Source organism: Strigops habroptila, chromosome 2, assembly GCF_004027225.2.
Source record: "Strigops habroptila isolate Jane chromosome 2, bStrHab1.2.pri, whole genome shotgun sequence".
Lineage (NCBI taxonomy): Eukaryota > Metazoa > Chordata > Aves > Psittaciformes > Psittacidae > Strigops > Strigops habroptila.
The window spans coordinates 40182728-40206730 of record NC_044278.2 but is presented as its reverse complement, the minus strand read 5'-3'; the positions used below and the strand labels follow the sequence as shown (position 1 = coordinate 40206730).

The 24003-nt window shown below is 36.2% G+C and overlaps 1 protein-coding gene across 1 annotated transcript in view; it reads left to right on the top strand.

Annotated features, from left to right (window-relative positions):
• IL1RAPL1 (interleukin 1 receptor accessory protein like 1) overlaps positions 1-24003 on the top strand; it is a 729930-nt gene that overhangs the window by 479728 nt on the left and 226199 nt on the right. The window lies entirely within an intron of this gene.

Sequence of the window (24003 nt, the reverse complement as noted above, 5' to 3'; positions counted from 1 at the left end):
CATTCTCTGCTTTGAAAGACAGGAAAATAGGATTTGAGGGATGCTGTTATTCTGTTCAATGTACAATATATTTAATATTAAGCTCCTATACTCAACTTCCCTACTTGCATTAATTATTCAAATGAAATTTTGAAGTTATTTTAAGTAGAAGTGCAATGAATTACAAAGTATTTCCACTATAGTAGTGCTATTTTAAAGATAGATATTTTAAATATTTTGCCTTGGTTGATTTATTGTTATGATTACAGTTTATGTCCGTGTTAACCTTTATGAGAAAGCTGAAATAACAGATGACTGAAAATTATAATCAAGTTAGCGATACCAAATGGAATTGTATGTGATTTTCAGAGAAGGTAACAGTGAATCTGATAGATTATGTAGTAACAGTATATTTATATGGATCCATTGTAATACATGCTTAAGAAAGAGTTATATTGGCGTTTTTAGATGGAAGTTGTGATCCTTTCTTGATGACACTCTAGAACCATCTACAGAAAATGAGTTCTTGTTTATACAGAGCAACATAACTTTGTTCCTGCTCTCACAGAAGGGCATGCAGTCTCCATTAAGGGTCTGTAGTTTGTATGATGACTTGATAAACGCTACCAACAGATCCCACATAGTCATAAAACAACACCACAGGGGCAAAATCTATCCAGAGCTTTCTGGCATATTTTTAAACTGTTTCCATGCCATCCTGAAACATTACGTAAAGTCTTCAGTAGTCCTACTTGAATTTGCTATGTGAAATAATTTTTACCGCAGCAAAGAACTTTTCCAGAAATCTTACAGATATGTTTAAGCAGCAAAATTCCTCATACTAGTTTTCAATCTCTTCATTTTCTTTCCTCTTTTGTTTGCCGCCTCCCCTCACCCCCTGTTCCTTCCTCATCTTTCTCACTTAACTGCAGAGGTAGTACAGTCTGCAGCAGCACCTCTCCCTGAGGCTGATGACTGAAAGCATCTGAAATTCTTCAGTTGAAATGCGTTTCCTTATGCTTTGTCATACTGATGATGACATTTGGAAGGGGATGAATTGGGCACTGTTGCTTCAGTTCTGCAACACTGCATGTTCTCAGAAATACATTCCTAAATGTAGGTCAAAGGAGTTCATAGAGGGCAGCACATACCCTTATGCCTACTGTGTTTTCCAATATACTCTCTGCTTGATCCATCCAGGAATGGAAAGAAAAGCTTGATAGTTCATTCAGTGAACAACCCAATTTCTTATAGGTACTTATGGTAATTCCTGTAAGCACTCTGTCGTGGTTTAAGCCCAGCCAGTAACTCAGAACCACACAGCTGCTCACTCACTCCCCCATAATTCCCCCTGCTCCCGACAGGATGAGGAGGAGAATTGAAAGACTGTAAATCCCACTGGTTGAGATAAGAACAGTCCAGTAACTAAGGTACCATACAAAACCACTACTACTACCACTGATAATAATAATGATAAGGGAAATAACAAGGGGAGAGAATACAAAAATAAAAGGGGAAAAGGAGAACAATAAACACAAGTGATGCACAACACAATTGCTCACCACCCGCCGATCGATATCCAGCCTGACGTGAGTAGCGATCTGGGCCTTCTGGGTAACTGCCCCCAGTTTGTATACTGGGCATGACGTGCTAGGGAATGGAATACCCCTTTGGCTAGTTTCGGTCAGGTGTCCTGTCTCTGCTTCCTCCCGGCTTCCCCTCCTCACTGGCAGAGCATGAGACTGAAAAGTCCTTGATCAGGGTAAGCATTACTTAGCAACAACTAAAACATTGGTGTGTTATCAGCATTGTTCCCAGACTAAAGCCAAAACACAGCACTGCACCAGCTACTAAGAAGGAGAAAAATGACTGTTACAGCTGAACCCAGGACACACTCACAGGTCTTACGGTAACTAGTTCTGCCAATGTTTTTTGAATAAACATAACGAAAAATAGGCATGACTATAATTGTATTGTTCTTACGTATTTAAGAATGTATCAGCATTGTTAGCTTATAACAAGCATTTCTATCCCTTTACCTTTTTCATTCCTCTTCAGATAATTTCTTTTTTTCTGGAAACACTGAAACTTCTGAGACTAAAGGCAAACCAAGCACCGGGGCTTAGATGAGAAAACGATGTAGGTACTTTACGATTTTATGTATCAACTAGTAAATGCAAACTCTAAAGACATTACTAAACCCTCAGGTATCATATAATCAATATATTTTTACAGTGACAAATTCATTCATTGTTCATTAAAAATATTCTTTTACCTCAGCAGCAAATTGGAGGAAAACTCATAAAACTGTCACAGTTTAATGTAACTTGAGACTGAATACCCTTTAAGCCTTATGTTTTATAAAGATTTATTTACATGAAGAAAGTTAATCAGATAAGTTTGAAGAACTTATTGTATATATAGTGGCATATACAAAATCAACAGTACCAAAAGTACTTTTTCCGTTAACAAGCAAACTAAAAGAAAGTTGTAAAATTAAGGGAAATGCACAGTAAAATGAGTAACTCTGGATAACAAGAATAGAAACTTAGTTTAAGAACTTAGTTACATACAAATACGTTCATACATTTATTTAGAAAATTCCTTTGTGTGGTGTTTTTCCTGACAGTGAGAAGGAGTTTCAGCACCTGCATTTGAAGTGTATTGTTGCTGGTTTTAGACCATAACATTAAGTTGTAGCTACTTCTCAGATGGCTGTGACAGAGCAGCCTTACTTCTTTTCTTAGAAAATAAAGCTACTGCTGTACTTGCCAGTACAAGGGAGACATGGACTTACTGGAGCAAGCCCAGTGAAGGGCCACAAAGGTTGAGCATCTTAAGCATCTGATACATGAGAAAAGGCTGAGAGAGCGGGGACTGCTCAGCCTGGAGAAGAGGAGACTCAGGGGGCTTTATCCATGCATGATTGATGAGTAAAGACAACAGAGCCAGACTCTTTTCAGTGGTGCCCAGTGACAGGACAAAAGGCAGTACGCAAACTGAAACACAGGAAATTCCACTGAAATATAAGAAAAGACTTCTTCACTGCACAGGTGGTCACACACAGGAACAAGTTGCCCAGGTACGTTAGGGAGTCTCCATCCTTGAAAACTCAACCGGACATGGCCTTAAGCAACCTGCTGTCATGTACCCTGCTCCGAGTGGAGGCTTGGACCAGGTGATCTCCTGAGGTACCTCCAGGCTCAGCCAATCTTTGAATCTTTGAAAAGATATTAATGAACAAAAAATGGCAAAATGAATAGATATGGATAAGAAGTATCAACCCAAGAATCCTGATTTTGCTGAGCATTGTGTTCTGTCATCTTTTTGCCTCATCCTTTTCATTTATTTAATGAGAGGCAGCTAAGGTCAGGTGCAGGTAAATGCAAAAGGAGACAGAAAAGCACAAGAGTTCTGACTTCAGGTTATGTCTGAATGTTTTATGTTGCTTTTTCACTTGGTGAGTTCTTTACAGACATTAGCTAGCCATACACAGGACAAATAAGATGTAAGTGTCATAACAGAAATGTCTGACAGTTGCATTCAAAAAACATCAGGTTAAACTCGGTTATTGATATAATAGCTTCCTGAATTTTGGTGATATCAGTAGGAAAAAGAGAAAGTCAGTGGTGGCTTTTTGTAACTTCATTGAAATTCTCAATCAAGCTGGAATGTCTATGAACTGAAACACCTTTAATTGTGACAGTTACTTAGTCAGCTGATGCATAGAAAGGAAGCGTATGACTGAAAAAATAAAGAGAAAAGGTTTTATTATTGCCTGATAGAAGCTGATGATCTCTTTTTGCTGCACCATTCTTGTGACAGGCTACATTGGCCAGGCTTTTATGAGGCTATCTCTGAGCTCATAAGTAGCTTCCTGCCTGAAAGCCCATGTTCAGCACAGTCACGCTGGGCACTTGCTCTTTGGAGCCAGCTTTTAGACTGACTGAGCTGCTGGGTTGGTCCCTGTGTTCTGGACAGATTCCAGTAAAGGTAATTATAGTCAGCTGAATGTAATTAACCCCTGCACTTTTAATTTGCTGTGGTATTCACTTCTGGTCTTAGGCAGTTCTGTGAACTGCTGTGATTGCTTCATTTTATTCCAGAGAATCCTGTATTTTTTCAGAAAATGAAATTATGTTTCCCTCCCTTCCACCCTTGCCCCTCTCCTCTGTCTCTGGATGTACCTGTGTGCATATTTATTAACACAATTGGCTGCTCTTATTATAAGCTATTGTTAAATAAAAACTGCAATATAGCTTCTCAGGTATTTATGATACATAGTTCAGTCATTTTCAGATTTGCTGCTTTCCCAAGTATTTCAAGGAGAATTAGAGAGTGGCAAGTAGAATAGCTAATATCTCAGCTCTCTAGCAGTGGAAAGCATGGCATGTTTCAGTTACATTTAGTGACATGAGAGGTATACCTTACCTGTGTCACAATTATAGCAGCTTTTGTTAAAAAATGCAAATGATAAGTTGCATCATCCGTGTATCTCACTGGTCACTTCAAAGTCTTTTAAGTCTGTACTGATGAAACTGATAAAGGGCACAACCTTATCCAGAAATCTAGGATACCTGTGTACCTCTATAGAAGTACATATTTAATGCAAGATAAAATCAAATCAAAATAGCAGAAAGGATATACATATCAACCACTGTTTTGCAGAGATATGTAGGAGATCGGTCGGGAAAAGTAATTTGTCTTTTTAAATGAGATTGAAGCTATATACTTCCAACACAGATAAGTTTAGAGAAAATTTACTATGTTGCTTGAGCCTGCAGGTCCGTTCTGAAATTTGCCTATGTACTTCCTCCCAAGGATATAAATCACTCATGGAAACTGCATGTTTCAGCTTGAGCTTGTGCAGAAGTGCTCACAATAGAGACCCTAAAGTAAGAATACTGAATTTGGTGCATTTATCACAATCCACAGTGATTTCCTTGGGTTTTTTTTTTTTTTTATTCCTCTGAAATAGCATTGACGTGACCCTCATTTAGTTTGCTTTGTTATTGTTTACCATGACTCAGATCCCCAAAGATATTGAGATGCCTAATTTTCACTTCAGTCTATATTTACTGAGAGTTCGTTGCTTAAACCAAGTTTAATGTTATATGCCTATTGCATTTGAGGATCTGAACCTAAATGGTTATATAAGAACTAAACTTTTGTTTTAAAAGTAATTACATATTTTTCAATAATTCTATGTGCGTTTGAAAATAACTAAAAACTTTTAAAATGTAGGAACAACTTATTTCCCTGCCTCTTAATAACCTAATCTCATTTATTATTTCGGTCATAGATGTACAGCTGAAGATATTAGGGCTCTGTAATTCTTCTCTGAACTCACCTAGACATTTGCAGATCCTCTGTATTTGTAAGCATCTTTAAACTGAGTGAAAATACAGAAATAGCTGCATTGCTCTTCACTTTTCTTGAGGTTAAATTTAGACTTTTTTGCATCACTTTATCTCAGCAATAGATATAAATGTTCCTCACTTTCATATGCAGCATAAGTATTCAAGAGAGCTGAACACTATCTTATTTATGGTGCTAAAATGAAAATGCCTGCAGCAGATTTTGCAGTATCAACTAGTCTGAAGGGATTACTCGATTTGAAGAGAGATGCTGAAGTTTGTAATGTCCTAGTCATGTCAGTGAGAAATAACTATTAGACCTGAACTTCAAATGTGATAAAAAAATATCTACGTTGCCATGCAATATTAGATATCACTAAATACCGTTCAAGATAACCATTAAGAGAACGCTAATAATTTTTTAACTTCAAGTTACAGGGTTTTTTAATGTTAAAATTGTGTTTTAAATTTTAACTTCTGAACATAAAGGACAATTATTGTCATTCTGTTTTCTACTCTTAAACACTCAATTGCAACTCTCCTCAAATGATGGTTTATTGTTCTGTATCGTTCCATACAAAAGACTTTAAAAGAAACCCCTCTTCTCGTGGCATGTAGTACAAGTAATACCACTTTATGTTGCACAACTGCTGAGTATAACATTAACAAGCTAGTGACCTTTATGCATGTTGCCGATGACATTTGGTGTCAAGATTGTTTCCACTTACCTTGGTTAATGGGTAATTCAGATACATCATGGAGGAAAATGTCATGCTTTGAACAGAATGTGAAGGTTCACTGTCTGAATGGGTCTATTCCTCTCTGTCACTGGGATTTATCAAATTTCTGAGTACATGACTTCTCATGACAAGTATTCAGAAAGCTCATTAATTCTCAAATACAGTTGATACATATTTTAGAAACTCCACATTCTACAGTTCAGCATCTGTGTATGAATTAGCATATGGAGATATGCGTAATTGTTTTAACGAATAGTTCACCTCTGAACCACTTTCCTCTGAGTTCATTGTGAATATAATTAGGTCTGCCATAGTCCTCTCCCTGTGAGAGTGCAGATAAGGCACAGAAAAAACATTTTTCTTTGCTATAATCCTTCTGCTTAAAGATGATAGGAAGGCACTGATGAATTTCATACCATTCATGTTCTTTGAACTAGAACCCTTTAAATAATAAAATACCATATAACGTCTTTTTTACAAAACACTTGTTTTTTTAGACAAAGAAGGAATAAATATGTTAAACAAATACATTATAGGGCACCCACCATAATAGATGGAGAAACATATCCCATATTCTTCAGTGCCACACAAACAAGAACTTGGACATGTACTTCATTTGACCTTTCATTAATAAAGACTAAAGGAACATGTTTTCTCCCTCTGTAGGCCAGTGTGGCCCCTTTGGTGGTGGTTTGTAAAACGCATTGATGTGACCAATAATCATTACATAAATCTTTGTCTTTATGTGAGCACGTGCTGAAAGATTTTAACCTTGGAATTAATTCAGGGATATATTCTCTATATATGAGGGATATATTCATGGATATACTCCATATACATATGAAACTTTGCTTCATGAAAAAATCTCCCAAGACTTGGGAAGGTGAAGCAGTTACTAATTTTTAGCCCAGCTTACTTAGTGAATGTTATTATTGTTGAGCTGAACTATGTAAATATTCATCAATTTGTCATGTAAAGATGCTGTATTTGAGAAAGAAATTTTCTTAGTATTTGCATCTCTATTTCTATACCCTGATGGAAATTCAGTTATAAGAATATTTGAGACATCTTCCAAGCTGCAAGAAATTCGTGAGGACAAATATTGTACTACTTACAGAGGACCTGTTTTAATGGAAGGATTATTAGACTTTTGTGAAACTTCCCCAGTACTAGAAGAAGTGATGAAACACAGACTAGAAAAAGAAGTGCCAACCATGTGGCAAGTTTATAACTTTTTTACATTTGTTTGCTCTGCACTAAATGAGTGCTTGGTGCTTGTAAAGCACAGGCAGAGCAGAGGATACCTAGATGTACCCTGGGTGACTTTCAGAGCTTTGGTATAGACACAGCACATATTGAGTGATAACGCACTTTGAAAGCTGGCTGAAAATCTCACTGTTTTTTATTTGAGGTGTTTAGAGGGAATTATGATTTCATGGGAGAAGGTTTACTGTTTTGTTGAGTGAAATGCTTGCTGAAAGCAAAGGCCTACCCAAGTTTCTATTTATTTCTCATTGAAGTTCTATCAGAATCTGTCAGTGAAAGCTTTGAATCATCCTACGGCGGCATTTCAACCAAAAAAAACGGCACTTGCTATTTTGTAAATAGAAGGAGTGACAATTTATTACCAAGACAGTTTATGACAGCAAATGAAAAACGTGAGTTATAGGAAAATGCTGGAAGGCATCAAGTTTTGTCTTATTATGTCTAAGTCTGCATCACAGTAGGAGAAAGGAGTCCAGCCATTTTGAAAAGGTTTGATTAGGGTTTTTAACAGGCAGCAATGTCAGTCATTGCCTGTCAGATAAACTAAAACAAGAAACCAAGCAATTAGAAATTAAATGAGATGAAAATAAAGACCTGAGGTTTTCCAGCTGAAGTTTCTATTAAAAATTTATAGTAGAAGAACCTGTATATTTGAAGGATGAAAGAACACTGTTTAGTATCCATGCTTTTCAAGTGCTGCTTGTGACCTTGAAATGTGTAGAAAAGAACACTGTTTGGTATCCATGCTTTTCAAGTGCTGCCTGTGATCTTGAAATGTGTAGAAAAGAACACTCTTTGGTATCCATGCTTTTTAAGTGCTGCTTGTGACCTTGAAATGTGTAGAAAAGGATGTTTCACTTGCTTATCAATGAACAATAGTGATATAGATACAAATAACTGAGAACAAGCAGGCTAGCTGAGAAAGTCTGGAGAGGCTAAGAGGTCATTTTCACACATGTGAAGGAATTAAATTTTTTCTAAAGACAAATTTATAAATATGACTTGTTATATCTTAAATGTTTACTATGTGTATGTTTTTATTTCAGATTTATCTGGTATTCTTACTTAATCTTTACATGTAAATTTTCCTGCAGACAGCTTGTTTATTTGTTTGTTTGTTTGTTTAAATATCAGAGATGACTGGTCAGTTAGCACCATCTTTTTTTAGTAAGAAAGCAGACTAAGTCATTTGGAGTGCTGAATGTTCTCTGGAGGCTCAAAAGTTCAATTTCTGTCCATTTTAGCCAATTAAAGAAACTGGATGTAGGAATATAATAACTGCCATTGCAGAATGGTTGTTCATGCTGAAGTAGACTTAATTCACTATAATCAGACCACGATAATGATCACCTTAAGTAAGCCTTCAATAAAACATATTGAAAAAATGTGGCAAGTTTGTCAGCCATGACATGAGAGGTCAAGCACTGAAATTTGGTAAAGAGGATTCCACAACAAGACAAAGTTATCAGCTTTTATATTGGAAGGAAGTTAGCAGCATGGCATTCTGAAATACTTGTTTGTACTGGTGGAAATTTCTATACTATACAACAGCCAACTTGTCTGGAATATAAAGTTAGTTACCTTTGTAAAACTATTGTAAAGCTCATTTGGATATGCAGCATAGTGAAGCATTGGAGGTATAGTGATAAAAGGCCTGGTAAATGAAAATGGGTGATGAAACAGATGAAGACCTACATTTTTGTTTATATACACAAACTTACTAGCTATATTAGGGTTTTGTTGTTTTGTTGAACATTCAATAGGCAAAGTTACATAAAATGGGTAACTGTTTTTCTTTACTCACTAAAATTGTAAAGGACCTAGAATTATTTTATAATGCATCAATCTTATTTGTGTTTTCAAGTTGGAAAGTTACCTATTGCCATTATAGAGTTATACTTTAACTGAACATTGGGTTTGAAGCCTGCCTTGTAAGAGGGGTACTACACTGGCATGGCCTGCATTGATTGTCTGCTGATCACCACACAATGCCTTGGCACTGCAAGGCCCATGACAGTGTCTCATCAGCAGTACCCATCTGGCCACCTGCCCTCCTAAGCAAACACCCTCTAGTTCTCTCCTCTGTGCCCTGTTTTTGAAGGGACTCCCATTTGTGTTGCAGCAGATGACAAGCATGAACCAGGCCCACAGATATCATTCTCATAACTACAGATAACCAGAGGATTTGTAATTAAGGTGATTAGGCGTCTGGAGCACATTCCCTATGAGGACAGGCTGAGAGATTTGGTGTTGTTTAGCCTAGCAAAGAACAGGCTCTGGGGAGACCTTGTAGCAGCCTTCCAGTACCTAAAGGGGAAAGATGGGGAAGGACTTTTTATTGGGGAGTGTAGTGATAGGGCAAGGGGTAATGGTTTTAAACTGAAAGAGAGTACAATTAGATTAGATACTAGGAAGAAATTCACTGTGAGGGTGGTGAGGCACTGGCACAGGTTGCCCAGAGAAGCTGTGGCTGCCCCATCCCTGGCAGGGTTCAAGGCCAGGTTGGATGGGGCTTTGAGCAACTTGGTCTGGCGGAAGGTGACTCTGCCCATAGAGGGGGGTTGGAACTAGATGACGTTTAAGGTCCCCTCCAACCCAAAACATTCTATGATTCTGTGATTCTATGATTCTATGATTTTGACAACACTGGTCAAAGTACTGCCATACCTTACAAGGGAGGAGCCATGACATGAAGACCTTGACGGCCTCTGTGAGACGCTGCCTAGGCTTTTCCAGTAGAAGACTGGATATTGCCAGATCAAAATACAGAGTTAACCCATGAGTTTGAGAAAGTCCTTCTGAAACCTGATATCTGCCCACCTCCAAAATGATTCATTACCCTCTTCAAAGTCCTGAAAGTAATTGTGCTGAAGCGCCTTTATGTTGAAAGAAAAGCACAGCAAAAAAAGCTTTTTCCTCAAGAGCTCCTTAAGTTTGTAGCTTTTTCTGCAATCACCATATTAATATAATTACTTTTACTTATTAAAATAGATTTATAACATAATCATTATTATTTCTATGTAGTTACTCACAGAAGTAGATAGAAGTGAATGGATGGTAGCTGGAAGTTTTATTGTTTGTTGGGCATTTTTTCATTTGCTGCTTTTTCTATGTGATGTTAAAATCACTTCGGAGAAACCTCTCTTATTGTCCAATAAAGTAACAAATGTTACTCCTATAACTCAGTTTGAACGGAAACCTCAATTTGCTTATTTTCTTGTAATCTGTACACTTACTTTGTGCAGAATCAGTACTAGAATGCTACAGCTGTAATCTGGGTGGAGCAGAGTCCTGCACAGACTTGTGGCCAAGCAAATCCAGGAGATAATGGCAATGAAAACTAGCACTCAGTCTCTGAGGCGAGCAGCTTCAGTGCCAGCACAATCCACAGCAGAGCACTCTAGTGCACTGCACAGGGCGAGTTCCTGAAGTAGGGAAAACTCTGGGGAGCCGAGACAGCCACCAGGAGCCAGTAGCTTATGCCGCAGTGGCTGACAAAACCTGAGAAGGGCCAAGAACAATGGTAGCCAAGCTTCCCCACACTTATAAAAGAAGCCCTTAGGGAGTGCCAGCAACCAGGAGTGCTGCAAACATGGTGGGCAAATGAGGCATGGTGTGGCAGAAAGGATGTGGCACAGCAGTTTTTGTGTCAGGGTGGGTGCTGGAGCCATGCCAGCTTGACCAGGGAGCAATGGCATCCACCTGGCCGAACACTGTGTTCACACCAACACACCCGTGATTGAGGGATGCTGTGCTAGCTTGGGTCTGCCATCTCAGTGGAGGTAGGGAATGGAGATCCATGCAGCAGCAAATACATGAGGGTTGTTGATGTGTTAGAAGCCACAGAAGTGCCTGAGAATGGTCACATAGGAATTACTGCTTCTCCCCTCAAAAAGTGGTGGGATCACTAGCACAAATGAAGTGCATGTACAGCAATGAACTGGAAACCATTGCACAACTAGAAAACCATGATATAGCTGCAAATCATGGAAACCTGGTGGGATGAATTACAGAGCTCAAGTGCTACAATGGATGGCTATAATCACTTCATAAGAATAAGGCAAGAAAGGAGAGGTAGTGGGGTAGCCCTGTATGTTATGGAGTGTTTTGATTAGAGGTTGATGACAGTGACAATAGGGTTGAGTGTTTATGGGAAAGAATGAGGGGAAGTTGCTAGCCCTTTGAACATTGTTCTCATAGGGAACTTCAATGTACTAGATGTCTGCTGGAAGTACAATACAGTGGAGAGGAAACAGAAGTGTGTGGAAGATAACTTACTGACACAGTTGGTAAGCGTGACAACTAGGGAAGGTGCCCCACTAGACCTGTTGTCTGGGGGCAGAGAAGGACTTGTGGGTGATGTGGTGCTGTCCTGGTTTCAGCAGGAACAGAGTTATTTTGCTTCCTAGTAGCTATGTTTGGGCTTTGTTATCAGCATTGAGAACAATGCTGATAACATACTGATGTTTTAGTTGTTGCTAAGTAGCACTTACCCTGGTCAAGGACTTTTCAGTCTCTCATGCTTTGCCAGTGAGGAGAGGCACAAGAAGCCAAGAGGAAGCAGAGACAGGACACCTGACCCAAACTAGCCGAAGGGGTATTCCATAGCACAGAACATCATGCCCAGTATATAAACTGGGGTGAATTACCTGGAAGGCCCAGATTGCTGCTTGGGTCGGGCTGGGTATCAGTCGGCGGGTGGTGCATCAGTTGTGTTTTCTGAATTTTCATTTTCCTTTTTTTGAAAAAGGACTGTTGTGGTTTAAATCCAGCTGGTAACTGAGTACCATGCTCCTCCTCATGGAGAATAATCAAAAGAATGTGAAACCTGCAGGTTGAGAGCAGTTTAATAATTAAAATAAAGTAAAATATAGTGATAATAGAAATATTAATACAAACAATAACAATACTGATAATAAGGAACAACATAAAGAGAAAAATGAAAATTCAGAAAACACAAGTGAATGCTTCTCTATTTCTGTCCTCCTCATAACTTGTAAGATGAAATATCTAATAGTTCTGTTGGTAATGGACATTTATCAATTTGTTAATATTTTCTCTTTATTAAAAAACAATGCGGAATATTAACTTTTTTTTACAAAGCTTTTCGCATTTATTGTGTGATCCCTGTTTATGCCATGCAAAGATGATTATGCTTTTATCTATTTCAGAAAAGTAATTCTCAAAGCCAAATTACTGTCTTTGAGTAGTGGGATGTAGCTCTGTCACCTTGAAGTCATGAGTTTAAATTCACCAAGGTCAATTGCGTTTGAAAATCATTATTATCCGATGGCTCACTAAGACAGGAAACTTGTACTATAGTGGTTTTCGTCAATAAATAAAGTTTCTATTACTGTTATTCCACACTTTTCATCTTCTCTAAAGTTATTGCATCCATGTCAGAACCTAAGACTCTTTTAAATTTGCATTTCTTAGTGCAATCTGTCTTCCTGACCCTCAAATTCCAGACATCTCTGAATAATGTATGGTTTTCCTTTCTAGACCTCAAACTGAGTTAAATGCACCTACAGTGCTTTTGGTCGATTAGGGGTTAGCATGTCCAATGCCATGATGTAAAGCACAAGCCCTTCATGATTAATGAGTTTCCACTTCAAAAAACCAACTAAACAAAACAACTATAAAATAATTATGAAAGAATATATACTTAAAATCCAGATTTTTTTTTTTTTTCTCTATATAATTTTGAAGTTGATCAGATGTTGAATCTGAAAGAAGGGGCAATTTTTCTTGAAGTCCTGGTTTGTGGTTCAAACAAAAGGCAGATTAAGAACTGCATCATGAAAATTGAAACATCTTTTTTTGAGTTGCTAAAGGAGAAAAATACCAATTAAATTAACTAAGGAAAATATTCACTTCTTTCTGATCTCATCTGAAAGAAATGGACAAGTTACATAACATATTTCGTATTAGGTAAAGCAACATTTGTATTATGTACATGTGTATTATGTAAGCATTTGTATTATTGCTCTGGTTTGGTAATTGGTGATGGAAAGAAAGAATTAACAAATTGAAACAAAGATGAGAACTGAAGTTCATAATAAATGGGTCTTATCAAATCCATTTATTACAATGCATTAATGTAATACTGCACTATCTTGCATGTATGTATTTATTGGTATATCCTGTAAAAATAAAAGTGAGACTTGATAAATCAGTGGATCAAATAATCTCACAATAATTGTTCTTATTTTATTTTACGTAAGTCTTTCATTGCCACTAACAAAGAATGGTTATAATTAAGCTTATCTTTTATTTGGAATCTAAAATTTTTAAAGTTCTATTCCTTGCAATACCACATCAGGCTTTTAGAGAATGGCTATTATTAGAGTTTAATTGTTTATAAATTTTGATAGCTCATTAGTCTATCCACATTAATTCATCTTGAGAGAGAAGGACACAATTTATATAAACAAAGGACTTCAGGAAGAAAACCTTTTCATTTATATGTTGTCTTAACTATAGACTATTACATTTGGCACATGTTTCTAAAAACTGAAGTAGAAAGGATTGCAAAATTGACTTTGTGGTTTTATTTTATTGTGTGAGAATCCAGAAATTCATGGAAAGGTGTATGATTATCCAGGTTTTTCTTGCTGGTCTCCTAGTACTTGAAAAATTTCACAGAAGGCTTTTAATGAACAGTTAAAACACTCTTTTATATATGTTCCAATCCATCTTTTTTAAAGTTATTTTCTGACAGGGATTAAGGAAGAGGATTGAATATTAAATAAAATATCTGAAATGTGTATTCTGTTCAGGAGCCAAATTGAGGATTAGAAGTTAAAAGACCAGCTGTGAAAAAAATTGTGATGGGTATAAAAGTTAATTTACATGTATAGTGAAAAACATTCTAGAGAAACTAATAACTTTTTTTTATTTCAACCTTAGGTTGATAACAGGCACAAATTTTAAGTAATGTCCTCATTTTTTTTAATATACCAAGATGTTTCAAACTGCAAGTTGCAAGTAAACATCTGTAATCAACCATCAGTTCTGTTTTTTCAGTTTTTTTGAAAACTCAGATACTTGTATGTTAGATTTGCTATACCTCCTGCCTTCACCCTCTACCCACAGAGCCAGCTTTTGTATGTTATGCAAACTACTCAGGAAATTGTAGAGGAAAAATATCAATTGATTCATTAATGATATCTCCCACAGAACCTAAGTATAGAGATTGATCCAATCTGCATAAGTTTAATCTTCCTAGCTCTTAGCAGATAATTATTTTAACCAGGATTCAGAAAATAGAAACATCCATCAAGATGCCCTTCAAGAATGGTAACTGAGGTCTTAGTTAAAATTTCTTTTCTTCCTCTGTTGCCATGAAACATGGCTCTCCCTCCTGTCCATGTTAGTCATACACCTCATGCAACTATATACCAGCCATATATGAATGGTTCCTCCGTCATTCTGATGGCTAGGCTGGCAATCTTGTGGGTGTTTCCTCATAGGCTGTATTAATCACCTTGACAAGAAGTCCAGTTGTGAATTTAAAGCTAGTTATCAGAAATAAAGTTCCTCTCAGAATGTCAATAACTGACCTGCATATGACAGCTCTTTGATGTGAGTCTCCAAGAGGGTGAATTTGGTGAGAGGTGATCTAGGTATACACTGACTTGCCCTTTCTCTGTTTTTGCATGGAAATTTCATGTGTTGCATCATGTCATGGTAGAGGAATACCCTGTACAAGTGTTTCAGATAATGTCCCTGTGCAGTAGTTTCAAACCTTCCCATTATTTCAGCTTATTAATATTACACTCTTTGTATCCTTAGTAAGCAGATTATGTTTCTTCACTGTGAGGTAGTGTTTTATTGCTTCTGGACTGTTTTCTCTGATTTCATAAAATGGATCAAGTAATTAAGTGTTTTCTACTTATTTTACCCTTTGCTTTAGTATTCAAAATTACATCACAATTATTGAAAAAAAAAACCAAAAACCAAAACCCCCAAACTTATATTTCATTTTACTGTTGGAATACTGGAATGACTTTATTTCCTGCAAATGAGAATAATCCTAGAAAGTAAAAATGCTGCATTCTTGTTAGAAAATAATTCAGTCCTTTTCATGACTATAAATATGTAATATTTGTACCAGAGCAATTGCCATAATATGATAATACAGCTCACAGAGTACCTACAGATTTTATTTTGTGTTACTACAACTAAAAAATTTTTAGATAGCAATTGAGAATTTAATACATAGGACTGGGCAATATGAATTTAGTGACACTTAATCTGCTTAACCATGGACCATACAACATCCGTTGAGGAAGAGAGCCAACGGCTGCCCTTGAACGGGCATGACCTCCTGGTATGAATCTGCCATATGAAGTATACACCAGAAATCATGTATCAAAACAAAATAGATTTAAGTTATATAATTATATAATTCAATATTTCTGTCCTCATAATAGAAGTAGGCTTTGTCCAGACCCCAATAAACAGGTGTTTGTATAATGAAGAAAAGCTCTTCCTTCCCTAAATAGCTTGCCATGTAAGGGTGAAAAAGAATCCATATAGCATTTTGATTAATATATAATAGATCAGAATGAAACAATAATTACAAATAGTTAACTGTCCTAAAGGAAATTGAGGAGGAAATGCTTTGTGAGTCAGTGGGAAGCGCAAGGTGAGTCCTTGATATTGAAGGAGAAATAAGACTGTTGATATACTAAGAAGCCTTTTGTCTCTACTTTCATGTGTGATATGATAGAGAGGGGTATTACATAAATAAAAAGAGGCAATTCATATTGTCAAAGTTGTAAGAGTGAATTATGAATTTGGCACAAGCATGTTGAATATCTTTGCATTTCAGATGGAAAAAAAAGGGTTTATGCTAAGAAAGATGAAAATGATAAAAATTAAAAATTGCTTTAGTTGTAAAAATCAAACTTGTCAAGACATAGATAGACTCAAGTAAGAAATATGATTTGAAAATGATATCTAAGTTAAAAGCCTGGGTGAATGGAGATGGAAATTTTTAGTTACAAGAATAAGGTAGTAAGGAGGAACGATGGGAAAAAGTTCGGTTTAGGCAACTGGACTTACGTTTACAGCTGGGCATCCAGTAAAACTTTGATCAAAAAGTCAAATGGACATCTTAGTTTTGACAGTCTAAGTGGGATTATTTGACATTAACATCTGAGCTAACCACCCAAACTCTTTTATAACTGAGAGAAATAAGACACAGCTAGGAAACCATTATTTCTAAAATACTAATCTGAAACAGATTAGTGCCTAAAACATTGGGTTTGTTTTTCTTTTTCCTTTTTTTTTTTTTTGGTGTTTTTGTTTTGGTTTTTTTTGGTTTTGTTTTGTTTTGTTTTGTTTTCTGCAATGACTGTAAAGAGAGATGTGGTTTACTAGTATATGTATAGATGCCTGAAATTACATGTGGTAAATTTTTGGCTGGTTTGTGTGTTGCCATGTAATAATAGAAGGTAAATTTGTTTTCTGTGAAGAGATTTCGTGAAAGAAATAATTTAAACAGAAAATGTATAAGTCCAGGAGGACTCTGGTAACTGTGGAGAAAATTGCCACAGGATTTGAGATCATATTTTTATGATAAACTGAAAAGGCCAGGTTGGATGGAGCTTTGAGCAACGTGGTCTAGTGGAAGATGTTCCTGTCCATCGCAGGGGGGTTGGAACTAGATGATCTTTAAGGTCCCTTCTAATCCTAACCAATCTATGGTTTTATGATTCTATGAAATAGTGATTCAGATGAGGAAAAAGAATGTTAAAAAAGGATGGAAAAACAGAAGAAACACCAAGACAGGAGAAGGAAGGTGGCTTGAGGAAGCTAGTAAGTGAAAGAAGGAAAAAGGGGCACTTGTCTTAATATTAGAATATACAGAAGATACTAAGGGTTTTGTTTTAATAGTTTCTGGAAAATGTATGAAAGCCCAGTTAAGGCTAGGCATTGTAACATTCTGTGCACTTATAAATTGAAGAGAAAGGACCAAAAAAAGAGTTGCTGGAGAGAAAATTTGAATGCCTTTTTCCTTAGAAAATGGAGGGGACTTGACCATGTTTGTACCATGATGTGAAAGGGCATAACGGGTGATAGTCTCTGTGGGAGAATGGTTTGGAGAAAGTATCAAGTTTTTGAATAACGTCTCCCATTGTCACTGCTGAGCTAGATGCAGCCATATTGCTGAACTAGAAGCAATCGTTCTGACACAGTTGGACATTTCTTATCCTCTTAGAGTAAGATGCAGTTGAGGAGAGTGAAAATTAGAAATGTAGGGAGGAATTTATATTTGGCATGGTAAGATGCAATAGGAAATTTGAATCTATTTTGATGTCAGGAAAGGCTTCTGACCCATAGGGGGAATGGCAGGCTCTGAGCATCACCTGGTACAAGGGTGGGTGAACACTTCCTGACAGCCTTTGAACTCCAGCAGGACACCCTGATTCCCTGTGCTTGCACGTGGGCTCACAGGGCCAACCAAGAGGTCTTATAGACCTTTACAGGTCAGGGCAAAAGGGATCTGGTAGTGTTTGCAGGAACCACAACACTAGGTTGTTAATACTTACTGTGATTGTATGCCACTGAGTTTATTAGAGTTACTCACTGCCAGTTGTCATATCGTACTTATATCAGTCACACACCGTGAAATTTAAAGAGAAGTAGATGATAAATCTGTTATTGCCATGCAGTCTATATAAACTATTAAAATTAACTACTCGTATGCTTCATATAGAGAGATTTTTTATTCCTTAAACAGCTGTAAACTTTTCTTTCCCACTATCAACATGAAGAGATGACAGAATGAAAATAGTGTGATTGAGACAAGCGTGACAAGAAGTACATTCTATATCTCTGGATGAGAAATAGACAGGAAGAAGGAAGACTAAGGGGAATAATAATGTCATGCCTTCTGTCCTTTTTTTTTTTTTTAACCACATAAAAATCACAACCCTAACTATAGGAAAAAAAGCCAACCCACAACTCAAAAACAACAAAACCCCAAAAATCCCAAAAACAAACGAAAAAGGGAATACTAAATAAACAACAGCAGTTCATGACAGAACTGGATGTTGCAGGTGTTAAAAGGTACAGGAGGATAGATTTAAACTTGGAAACCTGAAATGCTTTGCTAGGAATAAACCATATGTGAATAGAGTATAAAGAAGTCATCCTCTTTAAAGAGAATATGTTGTGAAAGCAGGAGAAATGAGAGGCAAAGCTGACTGAGGTCATAGATGTCATAGATAGATCAGTCGTAAGATCAAGGCTTATTAAGGTTCTTGTGGCAGGTAGGATAACTGAAACACATTTTGAAAACAAACATGCAGTAAATATGAGTCAGAAGCTATAATGAAAAGCAGAGAAGAAACAAGTTTGGTGGACGGTAACTAGCAGAAAGATAGGAGAGATCCTGATTCTCATGGCTGACAATCATAATGACAACTGATGTAAGCATATATGCAGTATGTAGCAGTATGCAGACAGTTATGTTGTGATAGTTTAACTGCTCCTTGAACTGGTCTCATGGATCTGTCAGGAACATGGTTAGCACCAAGGTATTAACTTGTCTAAACTGCCTTCTGTCTTCATTAAAAAAAAAAAACCAAACCAAAAAAACTTATAATACAAAGTAATAATAATGATTCACCTAAGAAACAATTGGAAGGATGAACATTAGTGGCATACTGGTGACCCTCATCTTTCTGAAAAGCTATTTGATACAGTTGATGGGCCCAAAAATTCTGACTTGGTCTAGCTGCACTGCAATCTACTCTACAGTATTAAGTTCCTACACAGACATATTTTTGAAAAGTTCAAGTGGAAAGAACGTATTTGAATAATTTATAGGAGGCACATTTAAGTGTACAAAATATGTAACTATCTTCACATTACAGATATTATGAGATTACAGTGTGCGCTTATCTCATTTTCCAGTCAGCTTTCTAGAAAAGACATGGGATTCTGACTAGCAACCGCATACGGTCAAGCTTACTTTATTTCCTGCTCCTCCATTGTAGTCCACTGGTCTCCTAGCAGTTTCTTAAGTCAACATAGCACATTTATTCTGGAAAGCACCTCAGAGAACATATGATTACTAAAATGTTTTTTTCCTCTTGTGAAAGTTAGACAAAAACACCAGTGAATCAGCATGGTAGCTGTTTACAAGGGGTGATGGCAAAATGCATTTTATATAACAAGTTATCATCATAAACAGTTCCTAATCTCAGCATTTTACCAACCCTGCAGTTATGTTTTATTACAGGCTTTACACCTCCAAAAGATAAAGATAGTATGTACAACTTCATTTAAACCCAGCTATTTTAGAACCTTTTCTATGGCCATTTTTTATTGATTTTGCTGTTAGCAGAAGTTAAAAAAAAATAATAATAAGGTTGCTACATTTTCCTTTGTCAGAGCTGAAGCAATACATGTTAGAGTGAAAGGGATTTAGTATTTAATCCCCACACTGGGAGACAAAAGGTTAATGGGAGCCAGAAAATCTCTCTCAGGAGCACAAGAGTATGGACAGGTAATGGAAGTATTACTGTCTGCTGCCTTCACATTCTTTCAAAAGTAGATAGTGAAGTAAAAAGAACGGACAAAATTCAGGAGTGGGTCTATGCTTCAAGACAGATTGGAAACTTAGAAAAATTTCAGGAAAGGATTAGAAAATTAAACCTGGCGAAGGCTGAAAATGTTTAATATTTGTTTAGTACTCCCTAGAAAGTAACTGTCCTAGGGGCAGGACAAGATTTCCTGAAAAAAATATTTGACTAAAAGACAGATTAGAAATTCAAATCAGGGACTTGGACTTAAGCTTCCTGTAGTAAACACAGGAAAAACTCCCTCAAAATCCTGTAATGAAGAGCATGGGCAACAGTATGGACTTGTGCTCTGGCATACCTAGGTTGAGTAATGTAAGGTGTGCCAGGCAGAGCAGGATTTAATGGCTTCCATGTTTTATCTGTGCTTGATTGTTGGAGGTTTACCCCCCAGAAAACGAAAGGCACTTCCTTTGTTTTCCAGGATTGTAATTCTCACTTTTCCTGGCTTTCACCAGAAGTACTGAAGGGGAAAGATTAATTCTTCCTGGAAATCCTATTAGAATTTGACACACCATGGTGCAAGGTTTCAGCATCAGCCTTTGGTGGGATCTCCCCACTTCCCATCCATAGGCACAGCGGTCAGCACCAAAACACCCTGCCAGCCCAAGCTTTAGCTAGGTTATGTAACTTTCAGTCTTTTAGAATATGATGTTATTGAAAAAATCATTATTCAGTGGTGGCATGCAGTGGATTTTTGTTGTTTTTCAAGATCATGTTAGTTATTTCCAAGTCCCATTTAGAAATATATCTCCTAATTAGGGCATGAACACATACGAATTTCATTTTGGTTTTCCATCTTCAGATGCACAGAAGCACTGTGTATTCTCTCAGTCTCTCTAGCAGTTGGATTTGGATTATAAACATCCTGTCAAGCAGATAACACCTGCTGGTGGATGAAATATTGTAACCCTGATTGGAGACTCTGTTACCATAAGTTAAATTTCAAATGTTCATACTTAAGGCAAAGATTCTATTTTTATTTCTTTTTTCTAGAACAATTTCTGTACAATGCTTTGGTAAGCTACTGTCTCAAGAATAAAATTTGCAATATATGTAGATTTTTTGTGGTTTTGTAATGAGGATGGTTGTATTTCTCTGGATATGAATTTCTAAATGTACATATAAAAAAGCATATTTTCATGGAGTCTCATTGAAAAGGTGATGTTGTTACTTAGAATTTTTTCTGTCGTATAGAATATTTAGTTTCTTCCATTCTTGGATTTGAATGTATTGTACAACCTAATGTCTGAACAACTTATTAAATCACTTGTTAAATAATTAGCCTTGAAAATTCTGAAGGAGTCATGAGTACTGCAGTCAATGAAAGACTTTATTCTTTAGACTATGACTGAGAAAACTGACTAAATAATGTTACTTCTCAGCTCCCCTGCCATTGCAGCATTACACATCTGCTCTTTGCTGAGTGTTTTATTTAATTCAGTCAGGAAACTACAAAAAAGCTCATCCAGGTTTATGAAGTTTGAAGGATAGTTTCTACTATACTTGAAATCTTAAAATGTACTCTTAATTTTCATTCCATTTTTGCAAAACTAAGTATATAGTTTTTCATAACTTCTGAGCAGCCCATTTGTATTTAAATAGTTGAAATTAACATTAAGTATAAGCATTTAATAATTTTCAAAAATAGGTTTTGGTTTGTTAAATACAGTTATCATTACTTTTGTAATTTTCCTAGGTACTGAAGCACAGTGCTTGTCAAGCAATTCAGACTAAAATTTGTAGCTGGCTTCAGAAATCATAGCAATAACTTTGGAGTATGCTGTTAATATATTGTGATTCTTGAGATGTCAGAATTGATCACTTGCTGAATAGGTCCAGTTTGGAACAAGTCATAAGCAGTCACTTCTGTGACAATACAGCTTATCACGAGATAAGATTGTCACATTTGTATTTTGGCATAAATTATTTATTATATGTAGTCAAGATAAAAATATAAAATCTAGTCTCAACTATTCCCCAAATGACAAACTTATATAATTTAATTAATTTTAAATAAGTTATCTGGTATAATAGTATTTTAGTGATATTTAGTGATAAAAGTAGTCACAGCTAGTGACAACAGGGATATTGAGTGACTAAGCTGAAGGAAATAAATTTTAAAACTTGAAGTTTAAAAATACATTGTAAGAGGAAACTGTCTCAAATACCTTCTTTCAGTAGCTTTTAGGCAAGTTTCTCAGTTTTGAAATACTGCTTTCAAATATATTTGTCCTATTGAATGTGTTCATTTCTGTTAAGAGATTTTCAGTCAAATGCTAGAATGCATGGACTCCATCCATTCATTGTTTAGCACAACTACTACAGTGAATTTAGAGCAAAATCACTGAGCAGTCTTTTCTTCTGAGTGTGCTACAGGTCTCCTAAGAGCTGTGGACAGTCACTGCTACTCTGAGTAGAAATGTGGTGAAAGTCAGGAAGGGCTTCTGGGAAAGTGGGTTGGAGGGAAGAGGGGAAATTCTGTTTGTCAGCAGAGTAGTGTGTACTGGGTAATTTCAGTTGTTTTCTCTTATAAGTCAAAGGCTTTGCTCTTTTTTCTCTTACGTGGCTTGTCTTCAACTTGTCTGCATTAGTTCAGTAGTTTTATTTATGTATTCAGATTATTGTTATTAATCTGCCAAAAGTTAGACCAAACTGTGTAGGCTAAACATGGTTATGGAGTATTTGGTTATAGCTCCGATATGCACCAGCAAATCAAAAATTCACATCCAGATAAATCCAGATTTTTCTTAAAAAAAAGGGGGAGGGGGTTTAAACAAGACAATGATTTACACAAATTGATCTCTCATAAATACATCCACTCTAACCCCAATTGTCTGCCACACAAAATAGTTATATCTAACACTTCACTTTTTTTCTTTTCCTTTTTTTTTTTTTTTATTTGGTTTTTGTTAAGATATTTTTATTGGAAATACTTGGAAATGCACTTAGTTTATGTCTCATAGTATCATTTATCCCCCTTTCTGAATTCCAGGCACAGCATCAGTCTGGAAATACAAAACACTTTACTTTCTTCCAAGTGATCCCCTGCATACAGAATGTTTTTCCGAAGTTAATTTACACGAGTGTGCCTCTATTTAACACTCACTCCTTCAAGGCTGCATTAATGACAATAAACATATTCTTACATATAACAGTGGTTTTAGTCTTTGTGGAATGTCTCTGAGGTCTTATCTATTACACTATAATGTTTTCCCCTAGCGTGTACTAAATTTATACCTCTGCCTAAATTCCTGCTGGGACTGATCTGTCTTATATTCCTACAGCATGGTATGCTTGCCAAATTCTTGGTTTTATAGGGAAGAATAACGTATGTGAATTATAAGAAGAATTAATTGTAAAATCCAAAGGAGTTTTAAATATATCTTTCAGGAAATGTTGAAAGGACCCTCAAATAATTGTATACAATATGTATAAATAATTGTATATAATATGTATTGGAGAATTGGATATTGAACGCTAACACTCTTTTAGGAATGTATCCCTCTGAATAGCTAGTAACTAACTTTTTTTCCCATTTGTATTTAAAATATATACAGTTGAGGAAACAAACTACTGGGTTCTGATATTCATATACTAGCATCAGTATTTGCAATGCCAAAGATTTCTACAGTTTCTGAGAAAAGAAAATAAAAGCTACTATTAATACAACAGAGTTTGATTTGTTCATTTTCTAATGTATCTTTTCACTTGACTTTTTTTCTTCAGAATTCTGTATGGAATTTAAAATTATTAGATATTTTCTACTTATCTTAAATGAAACAAGAAAGACAGTGGATTGTGAAAATAATCACACTGCCAACACCCAGGCTTTACATTAGTCTAAGCGATTTGTATTTATAATCCTTATTACATCAAACTGCTGCAACTTAAATTGAATCATATTGTGTGGATTAATTGTCTAAGGAATTAAACAAAAATATTCTCAGGTTTGCATAATATTTCAGTATTTGTGTTAAAATTGTATCCTCGTTAGTTATAATGTGAGTACATTTTAGTACAGCGTGGATTATAAATATGCCAATGATCAGAAGTACAGCATCC